At 39.4% G+C, this 17,219-nt stretch overlaps 1 protein-coding gene across 3 annotated transcripts in view; it reads right to left on the bottom strand.

Annotated features, from left to right (window-relative positions):
- The window catches only part of EEFSEC (eukaryotic elongation factor, selenocysteine-tRNA specific), a 120,086-nt gene that overhangs the window by 23,593 nt on the left and 79,274 nt on the right, over nucleotides 1–17,219 (bottom strand). The window lies entirely within an intron of this gene.

A 17,219-nucleotide genomic window follows, 5' to 3' on the forward strand; every position in this document is an offset into this window, starting at 1 on the left:
CAAAAAAAAAAAAAAAAGGAAAAAAAAAAGCCTTAACCTCTTTGCTTGTACTGAGATAGGCACATTGTGCTGAGTTATTTGAGCATATAAGCTGTTTGAATTCATTTTTACATTGTAATATCACCTTTTTTACTCCTATGTTATTTTTCTTCATCAGGGTAAAACTTGCAGAAAAACAGTCCTGCAAAAGCAAACTATTTCATAYTCTAAGCAACAAATCAGATGGCTACAATGTCCAGAAAACCATTATTATTATATCAACTCCATTCTTAGGACAAGCCCCAAAATGTGCTGAAATAAAAAAAACAAAAGTCATGGAAACACAAGAGTCTCAGGGCATTGTTTTGTACAAAAATAGATATTCCTATTTTTAGAAGAAAAAAAAAAAACAAACCAGCAAATGTATTGCTGAACTGTGACTGGTCTGGAAAAGGGAGTTCCCTGTCTACATAAGTTGTCAACCTCACCCAAAATAAAGCAAGTGGGTTGTTTTGGTTTTTGGTTTTCTTTTTTCTTCTACATCTGTTAGGACCAAGTGACCCTCCTTAAGGGAGGTAAAGTCTATTTTAATCTCTTCAGTTGTCYTGAAGCTCCTATTTTATTTTTGTCACTTCTACAGACTATTCTTTTACAAGTATCCCTGAACCCAACCTTGAAGTCGTTTCCTACCYATGGCACTTTTCTGTGCATGTCTGAAGAACCAACAATCACACATGCTGGAAAAGGRGCTCCTGCACAGAAAAAGACTCACAGCCCCCAGCAACTTGGGGATGAGACAAAGGATGCCATGATACAATACCGTGTGCCAGAGGATTGCTGTTCAGGAAATCACTCATTGAAAGCAGTGTCATAACACACAGCTGAGCAAATGGAAAAAAGTCACATACTTTCCTTCTAGGTATTACAGCTGTCTCTGGTAAGAACAGAAGGGAGATCAGCAACTGCACTTGGATACAAAGAGACCATAACATGTAGTAGTGCTCCAGGTGCTAAAAATACTCAGTTTTCAGGAGCTGGAACATACAGGRATCATACATGGCTCTCCCAGGGCAGCCAAAATGCTCACGCTGTCTTGAGTCAGCGCTGAGCAAAAGCCCACTCTGAAATCCATGAAACCTCTTTGGACACAGCACAGTGAAATCAAATGGCAGGGATGCTCAAACTGCAGYTCCATCTTCCTCCAAGCACTAAATACAGCATTCCTTTGTACAGCTTTGGCTGTAAGCCCGCTGGTTTCCCACTTAATGCCGAGATGAGCTGTAAAGCTTTTATATTTGTGGAAGCACATTGAGAAAGTGCCTGAAAAGTGCCAGTACGTGTCTGAAATGTCACTAGCCTGTACCATCTTGAAATCACRTGCAGCATTAAGAAAAGACTGGTAAGTAAGACTCATATAAAACAGGTCTAACAAACCCAATTTAATAAAAGCAATGAATTTAAAACTACTGCAGTCTTTCTCCTTTCATGATGACCAAATACGGGTACACAGCATCAGCTTTCAGCAATGCTGGGGGAGGGGGAAAGACTCATTTTATAGTTGGTCACATTTAGTCAGACAAAGCTAGAAGGAGGCAAAAGGGTAATAATTTAGTGATGAAGAAACTCCAAAGACCTAGAAAAGCATGGCAGCCTCCAGAGATGGGGCTTGCCAAAAGGCTATTTTGGGGACAGATAGGGCTACAAAGCTGCTATTAAGCTTCAATCCTTAAAATAAGCCCATAAACTCAGAAAATATTTATCTGCAAGGGTGGCAGMCCAATAAAAGTTTTATGAATGTTTTAAAACTGCCCTGTCAAGGGGCTAGCCACTCAGTCACCTCCCTCCATCCAAAAAAACAACACAAGSAAGAAAGTAGGCCCATGTGTCAGGTTCCCAAGCAGGAATGACAGGGTAGCCTGAAAAATGGCYCTGCACCTCCTGCACCCCGCCATGGAGCCAGCAAAGCACACAGCTCCTGCTGGGAACCTGCCACAGCCTYTCCTTTGCTACCACAGGCATCTCTGCACCATCAACCATCCCTACACACCTTCTCCGGGATCTTTTTCTCTTTCCTGTTACCCACTGTATGTTGAGGAAGGGGGGAAAAATATATCAGTATATATAAATAAGGAACACCATGCACTATGGGAAAATACAAAGCCAATCTGGTTTTGAAGTTTACTTTCTAAAAGTATCTTGGATGCAGAGACTGTAATAACATATGGTTTGTGCTGCCCAAATGAACTGATCACTGTGAATTTGGCATCAGCTTAAAGAGATGGACAGTGGACTTCCACATGTCCTATTTTTGTTAATACCTTAAAGGCTTAAGAGAAAAAACAAGCAGAAGTAACGCAGACAAAAAGAGGGAATTTATGTAAAAGAACATTAAATTCATTAACAAAACTCTGTGTGAAGCCTGGAAACACCAGGCAGAAGACGGATGCTGCTTCTTTCTGCCACATATTTTTTCCTCTCCCATTCCCCACCATCACCAAATCTAAAGCTCCACACAATGCTTCGCCAGAGGAAGCTTGGCACATGCCTCAAAATCTAGGGGRGAAATAATCACAGGCAGCAAAATCAAAATGGACAAAAGATAAGAACAGGCAATGAAAAATTGTTTGCAGCCAACCAGACTCTCACCACTCACATGCGGAATTTGSTACGACAGTAATTAGGTCCAATTCAAAACAGCTTTCAAAAAAATGAACTACAGTTTGTTCACACTTATTCCACTCTTCCTAGGCAGCACCATCCTAYATGATTTCTTCCATTTCTTTTTCAAGTAAAACACTTGCAGACTTAAAACCAATGCAAAACCCCCAAAGAAAATAACCCAAATCTTTGTGGCAGAACAGAGCCAGCTTCTCTTGGGAAAGGAGCATACACAGCTCCCAGGCTGGTGCTGCAGATGTGAAGCTGTGGCCAGCCTAGGGATGGTTGGCAATGCAGATGTTTCCTGTCACTAGTGTCATGTTTGTGCTGTAACAGATTTAYTTTTTTAAATGTATTGTGTTACTCCATCTATCTTAGTGAATTGTCCAGCTTGTAAAATTCTAATGATATTATTTTTCTTCGTGTTATCTGCATTATCTAAAATTATTTATACTATTATAACCTTTGTTTCAAACACTGGTTATAAACATTATTACAACAGTTATTAGATTGGGGTTCCTAYACATACACACACAGAGATGAATAATTTACTTTACAACTGTTCTGAAATGCTGGAACATGATTTTGTTTCCCCAACATGCTTCYCTAGCAAAAAGAAAAAAAAMMCAACAACTAGAGGGACAARATCCAATCTGTCTTCCCCTGGGATCTCAAAGTAGCAGTTTTCCTTAAGATGGCACAACACTGTCCTGTGTTTGAAGCCTTGTTGGCCACTTCTTTCTGGGGGCGTGGAGTAGTTGCTGAGCCAGAGCTTGGCAGGAGTAAGTGCTCTGTTAGATTAAATTTCAGCATAATGTTCTTGATAGGAATCGGAGCACCATCCTCAAAGTGCAACGGGAGGGTAAAACGCCAGCCATCAAGATGGATGGTTTGTTTTTATTTTTATAGAGATTTTCTAAACCTCAACTTTCACCTCTTTGCCCCCTCCCCCTCCTGTTCTCAGTCACCTCCAATACTCCATCTGTCCGCTTCATTTAATAGAAACCTATATTTCCTAGCTAATGGATGCATTTGGCTAAGAAGATAATCTCTTTGTGTTCGCTTCAGTTGTCACATTCCTGTTATCATATTAATACTGATTAAATACGAAACCCAACATTGAAGTCAGACCCCACACATTATTTAAAAGCGACAAGATGTTCATATTTTGGCACTTTGAAACCTCAGCCAGCATGGAAGTGACCTCCCCCTCCCTCTTTGAACACCTTTCAGCTGGGATGCCACCCATATGGATTTGTACAGGACAGGATTTTTAAGAGCGTTGCCCTACTTTGAGAGCACCAGACAAAGTTCAGATTTCCTGAGAAGTTCTCAGAGTACACAAACTGATCTCAAGGAAACAAAGACAYTGMAGGTCAAGCAGCACAGCACTGGGGRTTACAAGACAAGAAGGGTCAGTASAGATCTYTRCTCTCTCAARAACATCCAGWGGCAATTCACAGMCCATGTCTGTGCCTCAGTTTCCTCATCTSTACAAGAGGATATTTCACAATTTGTGCTGTAGGTGTGCAGTCACTTTATTAATGTCTGTTTGGATCTGCGCAGYTACAGACTGAARGTGCTGCAGAAAAATGAAGTACAAATAGCCAGACATCAAATCAGCAAAAACTWATTCAACAAATTCTGGGATTTAAGCCAACTCCATAACATGTCACAATTTAAAAGCAGCCAGTCCCACAYGTGATAAAGCACACTTCTAACCCCAAGCAAAGTCATCCTCAAATTCCAGAACAACTCCACTCATCAGAACTCCACTGCAGTAAGACCCAGATGAATTCGCACTATTTATTCCTTTCTCATTTCTCATGTGACCATCATCATCCTCTGTGGAGGAGGAAAGCTGGGATAGAAYAGCTATGGAAATTAACCTAATGAAATGCATGCTTTAACTCCCTGCATTGTTCAACACACAACCATCACTAATTTTTAAAATAAATTATTAACATAACTACTTATWTTTTGGCATTTATCCTCTTCAATTTAAGGAACTACCTCTGCCAAGTCAATGGAAGCACAAATTAGTAAGACTCAAAGTTCTGGTGAAATTAGTGAAATATGTCACTGGTTTCTCAGACTGCAATTCAGCAAGAACCTGAGTTGCATGTTGCAGCCATCTCCGTGTGCAAATATCAAGTCTGAGAATGAAAGCACAGTAGTTAMATACACTACATGTGCAAATTATTTATGAGTTCCTGAAGACAGACCCAGTGTTCCAACCACTCTAATTATATCCACCTTTCCTCGACACCAGGCACAAGCTGCACACTCCACTCAGCCCATACCTTTCCTAAAAGGAGATGTAATACCTCCTAGCAACTTTGGAGCAGATGAGGTTATAGCATGGTCAGGAAAGCTCCCTGGGGATGTCAAGAGGGCTAAACTAACCTTCTGAGATCCGTATAAACAAACAACTGAACATGGAGAGCCTTGAACCGAGGGACTGCTGTTTACCTAACCCCTGAACTGCAAAAGACATCAATCCCTGCCTTATTAAAGAAATGCATACGCTAGCCAGGCATGCCTGCTTGATCAGCTCTCTCCCATTCACAGCTTCTTTGGGGTCGGAGGAAGTTCCAACAGGCCCTGTTCCATAAATAAAATCCTTCTGGCTGGCGATAACTAAATTGTATTAAGAATGGCTCAGACAGCTTCAGTCAGAAAGAATCGGCAGGGGTGGACTGAAATACCCTCCATCAACTTGGTTACAGATGGTCTTTCCCTCCTTTTCCTCCCCAAACATATTCTAATTACTCGTTCAACAAAAGTAGCAGGCAATCTATAACATGCTTCAACTTATTCTCTGTGTAATCCATATGCATAYGTGAAATCAAAACCTAATCTCCAATCTATGACTTTAAATACAGAGGGAATCAACARGTCTTTAACAGAAGATTCCCAGCCATCAGCAAGCAAATTCAGGAAACTGATTCGGAGTCTGAATAACACAGACCCTTCCCCACCATGTTTACAAGATTTCACAGCCACCCAAAAGGCAATCGTTTGTGTATATTACAAATCCATCCTTTCTTTATGAAGATTAGAGAAAATAAGGTTATTCAACCCAACTCATTTGCAAAACTCTACAGCAGTCTTCTTACAAGTATCAGTATTTATTAAAGCTCAAAATCTTACAGAACAGACATTTAAAATCTGTTGTTAATCTACCTATAATTTTTTCCAAATGCCAAATAAAACACGTTTTTCCYGTGCTTATAAAAAGTAAGTTCTACAACTACTCACCCCTTTTTCTCCAGCATACATTTACTCTGAAACCTAATAACATATTTAAGATTAAAGACCAGTGAATTGCACAATGATCGACTGAACAGAAATAGTCGAGTTGTTGTATTTGCACAGATATGAGAAATTAATTCGATTTTTCACAAGAATAAATTGGCAAATATTAAGTTATATACATATTTTACTAAGTTCTCAAAAAAATTTCTATTTGGCCTTGGTCAAGGGAAAAGTGTTCTTAAAAATGTTCAACTTCTYGTAAAAGGAAGAGTAGCTCAACATAGACCTGGTGCAATAAATGCAAGCTTACATTTCACTTCAAATAAAAAATAAAAACAGTAATAATTTACTGAATAAGTCAATCTTGCTCTGAATATGCACAATTTCCAGACAGAAAAGTAAAAACCCCAGCTAAATCCAATTAAGTTACATCCTCAAACAACTCGCTTAAGAGCACAACACGGAAAATATGAAGAAAAACTACGGGAAAAAAGTCAGGGATAGGGGAAGCAAGCATCAATTTCCACATGAACTCCAAAGGGACTATAATCTCTGTACATCTTCTGAGGAGGTACTTGTGAGAACAGTCGATTGTAATGARCCATGAAAAGAAAATCCCCAGTTCATGATATACAGCCTGCTCTCCTGTCAGCAGGAACTTGCATTCTTTAGCACATTTTCAGTCCTCAAAACACATCTTTCTCTTACTCCTGGCACATGCTGCTTGGCACAGCCCATGTTACCATTGTAGGGGCATGAAAAGATAATTATTGCAATCACAAAGAAATGCATATTCTTCAGGCTGCATTCATGCTGTAATACCGATCCTGATGAGCTGATACTGCAGCAGGCAAAGCCCCTTGCCTAACACATCCATACATCAACTGGCCATATTAGGGAGAAGGTTGTTCTTTCACAGACAGAAAACTGAGAAGGTAAACAAAGGCACTGAGGACTAAATACATACCTGGCAGCAGACTCATGTACTGAATTAAAAATCCTCAAATGCACAGCAAAAGCCTGCACCACACAATGTTCTTTAACAACATCAAATGGTCCAGTTTAGGACACCACAATAAACTAATCAAAGGGATGGCACAGGTCCATTTTCTTGGTTCAGGGCTCTGCATATTATATATATATATATATATATATATATATATTTTACCTCATTTATATAAACCCTAAAAAGCAGCTAAGGGTTGTGTGGGAAAGGACAGGGGAAGGTGTTACAGAGGGAAGAAAAGGCAATCGGCCAAACAGAGAGGGAATTGAATGGGGAAGATAGAGTGGAAACAGATTAGGGTAAAACATACAAAAAATCAAATTGGGTAACTTATCATTATAACAGGAAAGAACAGGTTCTCTGAATCACCAAATTGTCTTGATTTGCTAATATCTGGAATAGCTGAGGGGGATGAGGGTGGGGGGAATTGAGGGCTCAGATGTTTAAAAAAATATTATCATAAAACCCATAGCACAAAAGCATGCAACGTGGAATCCTTGGGACTGAAGTTACAACTTCAGATATTATATGAAAGACTTTTCTAAGCAGGATGATGGTCTTCTCTAGTTTACCTATAACTTTTATTCCATGTATTAAGTACTTTTAAAAGTATTTTTTGCACTTTAAAAAAAATGCAATAATACTGTAGCTAGAGGCAGGAAATGCTTTTGTTGCTTATGTATAACATTATACAAAATCATGTTACAGCACAGCCCCCCCTATCAAAACAGGTCTATTGAAGCTCCAGYTATTTCCTATTCTTTATTAAACACTCAAATCCCTTTGTGAAAACACAAACCAAAGACTGCTTTACACAGACTTCCTTGAAATCAATGCACACTATTAAGAGCAACTATTTTTTTTTGTCCCCGAACTCAAAACATGGATCAGGCTCTCAAGGTTAACGTCCCTGTCACACGACAGTTCTCATCCACTGCGCGCTGGCCACTGTTGCGAGTCAATACTTCAAATACTCTACAATTTGCAAACCACAAAGCTCTATGCCTCCAGGAAGCCCCCGTGGTGTATGTTTTTACTCAGACTTCAAAAAGCTATCAGAACAAACACTGGTGGAAAGGGAAGGTGAAAGGCCCAGGGGATGAACGATCAAAATGAAGTAAACGAGCACAAAYAGTTTACAGAAAGGGAGAGAAATTTCATTGCGAGGGGGCAACCTGAATGTATGAATGACCCTTGTGGAGACTTTTAATAAGATCAAAGTTATGTAAAGGCTTGGAACTGAAGTATTTTCCACCCAAATACTGGAAAGCCATGAGTGAGAATTGTAACATCCAAAAACTAGCATCCCATTTCGCACAAGAAAGCAGAAATAAAGATGAAGGCAATAATKTCTTCTTTGGTATTATATAAATAAATGACAGACCTGGGAACACAAAATTTAGATTCATGGCTTCCACTTCCTTTTTCTACATAAACAAGAGGRCTTTTGGAGAAAGCTGCCCACTACAAGCAGGATAGAGCAAGTTCCTCCTGACCAGCTCACCCCAAAACCATTGGTCTACCTGTGCACAGAGTATTTCAGCCATMTCTCACCAAAATATGCAACCYTTCAAAGTAAAATCACACCTTTAAYATCTAAAGAAACAATTATAARTCATGTAAAGCCTCTGCACACTTTTTTGACAATTTAAGGCTCACTTTAAAAAGTACATTTGGGCAGTTCACCTGAATCCACGGGGATCCTCTGAATCCCTCACATTTAGCTGTACTCACATCAACTAAATCCTCAGCAAGAAAAAGAGCCCTTCCTTCCCAGGAAAATGCTTAACTGATCAGCAGTAAACCAACAGAAATTTTATGATATCTATATTTTGTTACTCTTCAGAAGAAATTATTTTGTTCCTTCTCCACCTTTTTCCAAGGCACTCACTGAAGCACCCCAAACCTGCAAAKGCAAGTATATGARAATAAAWTTTTKWAAAAAAGAAAAATTCCCATTTGTTCTAGGAGATACAAGATATTATCATCTTATTATTTTTTGATGCTCTAAGGTTGCTCAGCCAGACTGTATATACACATAATAAAACCCACTGTTATAGTCTTTCTCAAGAAAAAAAATATTTTCACACTTGAAATTACAGCAAGCATGTATTGAATTTGCAAAATGAAACACCTAAAAAGGACAACAACAAAAAAACAGACAGAAGGCAACACATGCATCCTGCTCTTGTGTGCAGAATGTGTGGTACATTAAACTTCTGTACTATTTCATGAAAGTAAGAGCAATCGTGTTGTTCCGTGCCATGTTCTAATCCAAATTGTTTGCAACTTCAGCAGCACAAACCCAGTGAAGCCAAAATTAAATGAAGAATTTCATCTATAAGGAACAGGATATTTGGGTTGTAGCGACTGTAGCAAAGCATCTCTACTTAAAGTGAAAAATACCCACAATAGAAATGCAGCATAAATTTTAAAAATTGGAATATGGTTCTSTTCTGCAGTTGTGTGTTTATGGAACCATCACGTATGCAAAACARGGTAGGATTGCTTTTATAGGGGAAATAAGCTCATTCAATTCCTCATTTTGAGTATTTCATTTTGCCTCCCACCTACAAACTACAAGGTGGTTTTTTTCCCTTTTTCCTTCAGAAATGTAACCTTCAGCAAAGGAACCCCATTAAACAAAGGATTTCCCAAGCACGTGAGGCAAGACTWACGACAGCCTGACAGGGGCAGTTTACATAACAGCAGCATGGAGCCAAAAGGTATTAGATAATTTGGAAATGGTACCCAAGGAAGTGAGTGGTGCTGYGATGGCAAATACAAGCACAGAACAAACAGAGGCAAACAGAGCAGCCTGTCTGGCCACATCCACTGCAGACATGACCKGCCAGAGAGCTGGACTGGGCAACAGGCTCCAGGAGCTTACAGTGGATGTTATAATTATTCAAAATTCAGCAAAGTAACAGCCCCAAATATGCAAGATGCTTATTTTCACCCAGGGAATGCAACTTTCCACAATAACTACATTTCCCCARAATAACAAAGCCTGGATTAACTGGAAAGACTTATGACCACAAGAGACTCTACACAGAAGTAAGGTTATTATACACAGCAGCATTTTCAGCTCTCAGTTTTACCACAAATCTCTAGATAAGTGCACCTCTTTTGAAATCCCAGATCCTAAAAACATGCAACGGAGTGCAAATCTCAGTTTGTTTAATTTATGTATCTAGCTCTTGTGGCTTAAGAGAATCTTATATACGACCTGGGTTTATCTAAGAAAAGAAACAATCTTTACAGATTTTTTTTTTTTTTTTAATAAAAGGAAAATCATTCTTTGGGGGCTTACCATCATGAGTACTTTGGACAGCTGACTACCAATGTCACTGCCAAYTGAAACAACAACTGTTCCGTTTCAAAAAAACTTGTAAAAACCCACAGTCGTCTCCCAAGCTCTCCCCGCACTATCAGATCCCGATTTTATCCTCAAATTAAGATAAACAAATTCTATTATAGCATCTTTCTATTTTGCAGCAGGGATTTGAAACTTAACTTCAGGGTAACTAGTAGAGCAATTGCTGTTCTTGGAGGCAGAAAAGGAAACTCAATTAGAACRCACTTAGAGCAGACTATTTTGGCAGCTCAATTTCCAACAGCCTCCATCTGCAGAGGGCAATCTCTGACACAGAGCTAGACTGGATTTTCTCTTCAGCCCTTCCAAGAGCTCACAACATTGCAACACTAGAACATCCACAGGTCAGCAAAATCCCCTCTACCTTGCACATCTCTACAGCAGCTTGAAAATGCTGGTAGAAATATCTGAGGGCAAAATAAGCTGTTACTGGCACCCAGCTTCAGGGACSCAGAAAGATGGGCAGTAAGCTCAGAAAAACATGCTCTGTTGAGTAGTATGGAAATAAACTAAACATGAACCCAGCAGGCAGCAAAGCCCAGAGTGAACCATCAGTTTGCTTTGGGGCTGAGCTCACACTTGTGCAAGTGTGAGGTGCTTTGCTACTCAGGGGAGCAAAAAGGGCTCAGTACACGCTGCTCTTTACTATAAGGAAAGTAGTCAGAGAGCAACAGGGCTTCTTCCTGGAGGCYACCAATAGCCCTGCCCTCACGGAGAGTGTGATGGTCACTGGTGAGATGTGGTGAGTAGGAGGTAACACTGCAATTCCATCACATGGTGCAGAACTGCCAGTGTTCATTCTGTTGCACTAATGACACTTTCATGAAGCTCCCCTTGCACAAGAACAGAAAGGCAGTAAAATAAAAGGCTCCCTCTCACTCTTTCCAATGWCTCAGAGGATCACTGTAACCTATACTGTACCCAACACAAGCGTTTACACAGGAGCTGGACTCTTTCCTTGCACAGACACATTTAAATGCTGCTACACCACCTGATGCCCGATGATTCCGTAATCCACGTCTGCTTGATCCCAGAAAAACAACCTGCTGGACAGACACTCCAATGGAAACTTCAAATGCAAAGAAGAGTCATAACCTCTCCTGGGCACAGCATCTGCTCTAATGTGCAATGACCTGCTGCCWGCAAAATCAACCTTACTATCAATATATTCACCCTCACAGCTCTGAGTTTTAAAAATTTCATCCTGCAATTCCGTCACTGCCAACCAAACCAGGATCTCCCAATCCTAACATGAATGAAGCAGACAAGTAAGTAAGTTAACATTTCCTTGACTTGTTTTCATTCAGAAGCAACGTGCACAAATCTTGACTTTGATTCCACAAGAACACTCTAAGGTCAATAAATCTGGCTAATTCAGCTTCAAAGGTCAATATGGGCTCACATAATGTCATCACTCCAAATGTAGACTTGATTCCTTCAGGCCAGCCTTTTTGTGTAAATGCAGTACAAATTCCTAGTTCCTATGTGGTCACCAGGACTTCCACATCACTACAGTTTAATCTGCTCAAGAGGGGATGTACAAGGAAGTGATGCCTCCCTGGCAACARTCCTCTCCCGGCCTCTGTCCATACTGCACCAGCCAACTTTCACAAAAAGGAGAGAAGGAGATTTATGCCTGAAGTACCCCTCAAGGATTTTAGGTTTTGTTTGGTTTAGAGGGTAGGGGAAAAGAGACTGTGAAAGAACAAGCAGAGCTAATCTCCAGCTTTTAAATAAAACACAGCTACACAGATTTCTTTGCCCTTGGGCTTTTGTTTTTCCTCTTGACTGAAATCCTGCTCAGCCTCACCTGATACTGACAGGGATGGCAACCCACCAGACCCTTGCAGCCAACAATTTTTATTTTCCTTTATTAAAACRGGAGCCAGGCTGAGAAAACAAGGACATTAAATGTGCCTAAATTCCATTTGGCCTAAGAGAAGATTATCCTATTCTAATGCAACACAAGCAAAGAATTCCAAATGTCAAGATCTCCCACAAAAAAGGTATGCTGCTTAGTGACAGGGTGTTTAATTATTCTCAGTGCAATGAAAAGGTTTAGACTGCCCCATTCCTGCTGATGTCAGTAAGGAGTGCCCTCCAAATCACAGTTGGGAATATGACATTTATCCACAGTCAACTATTTAAAGCTTGTCTCCTACAGTTGTTAAGAAAAACCCAAAACCCTGAAAGTATTATTCCACAAATGCCAGCTGTGTTGGCGTGTTGACCTACCTGAACAAGGTGACACATGTGTTGAATAGTAATTAAAAAAAAAAAAAAACCAACAAAAAACCAGAAAATAATACAATTAAGATAGCTCTTGAGGAGGAAGTTACAGAAGAAAATRTAATACACAAATTATTTTACTGTTGCATTTTTCCATCTTTGCATAACTTTAATTTCCCTTATATTATTTAACCTCTAGCCAGCTTCCTTGCTTCAGTGGAATGCTAAAAAATGCTGAAAAAACCTGAATTCCACTTTTAAATCCYTAATTTTTAACTGGAACTGAAATTATGCAGAGTAGTGCTGTTGACRTACAATTCTTATATCATAGCTCTCCCACTATGTCATTAAGTWTTCTGCACACCAGTGTGGGATSTCATCCAATGAAAAAAGTACATGGYAAAATATGAAAACACCAAAGAGGCACCAAATCCATAATACACTTAGGAGGAAAACATATTCTGCATCTCCACCCTTAATTTCACATGTAAGAATACAAGGATTTCTCAGGAATATGACACTTTTGCATAATTCTGACCACTTCATGTCATGTTATACCAACACTGCAGGATCCCAGAGGTGCTGTGTCCCGGGTTAGGGAGCACATCTGCCACTTCAGAACAGACTTTTATGACACATTCAATCCCTTTCACCATGACAAGCAATAGAAACAGTGAAACAGATTTCTTCTCTCAAGTGCAAGGCAAAAAGCTACTGCCAACAAAAGACAAAGTCATAAACCAGTTTGTCTTTACCTGTTTTAAGAAAGTTAAAGCTCCTGTTATCCTGTATGGGTAAAAAGAACTGCAGAGTCACAAAGCTTGTACTCCAATATTCTCATTTGTATCTCTTCTTATGAAAAGTGTCTTTTATTACATTGAAACTTGCTCAATTCRGAAATGTGTTCAGCACTTCAGAATGTTAGATATGCACTGCTTCTTTCACATTAAGAAATAAGGKAGCTCTTTAGACATGTATAGCAATTTTTAGTCAAAAAGAGGAGAATGGAAGCCAAACACACTGTARTGCCTCAGCAAGGATGAACACTTCACTACTAATTAGATAGAAAGAGAGAAAGGAAAGTGAACTATGCCCGAGATACCACATATGCTCCAGTTAGATTTAAAAAGTTGCTATGTTTCACAATGATCAAGCACAAGAGAAATGCAATGAACCGAAACCAAAGAAATGGGAATATCTAAAGTCACTCTTTTAACAGATGTCAAGACACACATCAACAGATCATGACTTTGCAAACCAAGCACAGTTTTACAGGGCCAATTCTTGGGTGAGACAGTTAAATAAAAATCACAATTTGCACTAGGTTATTCAAATGATTCGCTGAACTTTTTTCTAAATTTCTTATCAAATGGCACAACATTCCTTGGTGCAAGGCATGGTGAAATAAGCATTTTCCAAAGGCTGTCATTGTTAGCTTTTATCTTCTTTAGAATAAGACACTTAAACATACRGTTCCATACAGCCTCCCCAAACTTGTTCCTGCACAATACTCTTCACTCATTTACCATATACAGAGTTCCATTTACAGCTAAAGCAGCTGCCACATATCACCCACCTCAGCAAGCAGCACCCCATCAGTAGCTCACTCCTCATTCACACAAAGCAGAACTTTTAAAGCAGTGTAGTTTAAACTGCCTTTCAAATCTTGCTTGCTCTTTAAGCAGGTTGTTAAACTCAGCAAAACTCTCTTTGAGTTTAGAGATTATGTTCTCCTTTTTATGCATTTGATCATGCAACCAGTCTGGAAAGGAAGTGTCATCCTGTCAATTAACAGACCTGGAAAYTTTGCCCTCAGTTAAAGCACAAGCAACTCCACAACTGAGCCCTACAGAACAGYAGATCTGCCAGCAAAAACTTTTTGTTTTTTTCTTTAAACCAGAGGCTGCTGCAAACATTCTAGAAAGCATGTTATACCTTGTCATTCCAGCAATAAAATCACACCTGGACACAAAATCAGAAGATGAAAAATAAATGATACTTCCACCCATCATCGTGCTGCCAGCCCATTGTACCCTGCACTAGCAAACATCCAGGGAAACTACACACAAGTATTGTCAACTGGAATACATCATCTTCCTCTGYAAAGATGATCTGGCAGTGCAAGACATCTCTGCTAAATAACATCTCTTAATAGTCAAGTAACTCTTCATTTTATTTCRTATTAAACTTTGCTTCCACCTCCTTGGACCACCCTACGGGATTCTTTGCCGTTATGTTTTTCAAACACTTTCAGATAATCATATCTCCCACTTAGACAGCATTTACCCAAGTTTCATGAATTTCTTTTCATCTTCTTTCCCTCATAAATCAATCCCTTCAGCCTCTCAAGCATTCTTGCTGCTCTTCCCTGAATTTATTCCAAGCTCCTGACATCTTTCAGCGACTGAGGAACTTCCAATTGCATGCTGTACTCTAGATGTGTTTGTCGTACTCTAAAGAAAGACAATTAGGCCTTTTCAAGAAATATTAATGCTATAAGCCTGGAATAAATCTAAATCAGAGATTTCATTATTTTGGAGTTTCTTCCAGAATGGGGAGTAATTATCCCCATTTCACAGAGTGGAAGAGCAGAGAGAATTATYTGACTTATTGCTGCACACAAGCAGTGCCAGAATAAGAAACAGATCCACGTTCTGCCATTCCCAGTTGTGGCCTGCCAAGTTTCAGCCCACAGACAACACAAGACAATATTYCCAGGCTGATCTATAGGCAAACACAAGCCATTTCCAAGTGAGTACAGATCAACTTGGGGAGCCCAACACTTGCTCGTGTGAGTGGGTGCTGTTGGCACCAGTTGGGCTGTGCCTTATTACCTTTAGTAGTCAGGATTCAAATATCTGACACATCTACTAGATTTTTATTGCTATGCAGAGGTTTGTTTCTAAAACCAGCCATCAGCTCTCATCAAGTCAATGAGCTGAACAAGCTAGCTCAGCTGTAGAGGTTAAGACTGGTTTTAAACAGGAGAGCACTGACTGACTGCCAGGCTGAGGCAGTACAAGGCAGTTTTCAGCCTGGACATTTCCTTCCCTTTCCTCCCACTCCTTGATACATTTGTGAAGGAATACCAGAAAAAACAACTTTTGAAAATTTTTTTAAAAACCCTTCACAAAAAATATCTGTAAGAGACTGTATGAAAGGAGGAAAGGATGAAGAATGGGGCAGGGGTAAGGGAGAGAAAAGTCTGCCCAGTTAAATTTAAAAAAACTCAACCCACAAACAGGATGCAAACACATTAAAAAAGCAACACTGATCTAACAAAGGAATGTGAACTGCAGTTGACTCAAGCAGCATCACAGCAATGGCCCTCCCCCTACAAAGAAATCTTTGCAACTCTTAAAGACACAGGTTTTTAGGCTGTTTCAAATTCTGTGCTTCTCTCCCATTCCTTGATACTCTTAACCTGAGTTAATTTAACCTATTGCCTTTTCTTCCCAGACAACAAGAGTACCCAAGTTTGACCCAGACTAAAGCAAAGCAAACTAAGCTGTATTATTCTGCCTACCTTAGAGAGGTATTAAATTCGAGCATTCTGCTCCATATTCTTCTCATTGAAAGAACAAACTATAAAGGGTCCTCTGTTTCAAGGTYTGCTGTTAAACATCAGATGAGCGTAACCAAGATTAGATAATGAAAACCTTGGTGAAAGGTATCATTTCTTCCCACTAAATCAACACACAGAGCCAAATGCCATTATCTAAATCTATATACAATTTTCTTCATGTAACTGCTGGTTCACAATTACACTTCCTGCTTATATCCACAAGGGTACCAAAGACTCCTTATAAGGCTTCTCCCTGTCTCAAGAAGAACCATTTCCTCCATCCAAAAATGTAGAAATGGCTAAGTAAATGCCATCCTCCTTTTCTTTCACCAACCTTTTGCCTCTGGGAGAGAAAAGTTACTAAGAACATTACATAATTAAATTTTTAAGCCAGACATTATCTTGATTTTCAGGTTTAAAGTGATCTATGCATCATTTCATCACCTACTTAAAGGTATCTCATTGAATTCCTACAAGCTTTTCTATACTAGAAAACTAAAAGTAAACATGTATCTGGTACAGCATTTTTCTTTAAATGTGATGCTTGCTAATTAGGCACTAAATAGACCTATTTGCAAAGTCTAGCATTTGRTGACAAAACTAGAAGTATAGCTAGGATAGAGCACATGACATTTTATAAAGTCAGAAATTCTTATCTTGTAATAGGAAGAAGAACGGAAACTTGTAGAGTGTCAAAATTAGAGCAGCTGCATCACACTCTAAGTTAAATTGAAAAATAGTCCATTTTCCACAAGGAATCAGGAAACTTCCCCTTTCTTTGTAGATCAATTGCTATGTTGATTGTTTGCTGTCATAGAACATTATAATTTCTTTTCTCCACTTACTCAACAGAAGTAATCTTGCTCATCTCCCTAAGAGGGCAGGGGATTAACTAGTGACAAATGGGCTGAAGACACAACAGAAATACAAAAGTACTGCCTGGTATCCTTAAAATCTTATCCTGCAATCTGAGTTAAATACAACACCTATTATTGCCTTTTGAAAAGGCTCAGAACTACTCTCCTGCCTTAAAAGAAGGAGAAAAAAAACCCCAATAATGATACTTMTAAACTCTAGCACCCATCATTTCCCATGCTCTAACCTAAGGAGGCATAAATCCTTCCTGTAATTCACCAGGGATGAAAAAT

This window comes from Malurus melanocephalus, unplaced genomic scaffold (assembly GCF_030028575.1).
Source record: "Malurus melanocephalus ecotype Western Australia unplaced genomic scaffold, MMel_1.1 scaffold_24, whole genome shotgun sequence".
Taxonomy (NCBI): Eukaryota; Metazoa; Chordata; class Aves; order Passeriformes; family Maluridae; genus Malurus; species Malurus melanocephalus.